The sequence below is a fragment of the Cylas formicarius genome, unplaced genomic scaffold (assembly GCF_029955315.1).
Source record: "Cylas formicarius isolate icCylForm1 unplaced genomic scaffold, icCylForm1.1 PGA_scaffold_7__23_contigs__length_41026272, whole genome shotgun sequence".
NCBI lineage: Eukaryota > Metazoa > Arthropoda > Insecta > Coleoptera > Brentidae > Cylas > Cylas formicarius.
In genome coordinates, this window is record NW_026844352.1 from 24,614,485 (window position 1) to 24,614,790 (window position 306).

Here is a 306-nt window from a genome sequence, read left to right on the forward strand (position 1 = left end):
TTGCCACGAGCTCAACAATTTTTATGACTGTTCAATTTTGGACAAATTTTAATTGATATTTATAGTTGTAATTTACGTAAAAAAGATATAAACGTTTGTAGATTTCTATTTGTTTTAAATTTTGTTCACTTCAGAATAATCATCAATCGTAATATTCAAATATATAAAATATGTCAGCGGAGCTAAATAAAGTTTACCGTAGCTAGAAAACGTCGCCTACATCTGAACAATTTTTTAAAAAAATAAAGAAGGCGCTAACGGAACTTCGAATGGCAAAAGCTATTAATTAATATTTCATTGTAATAT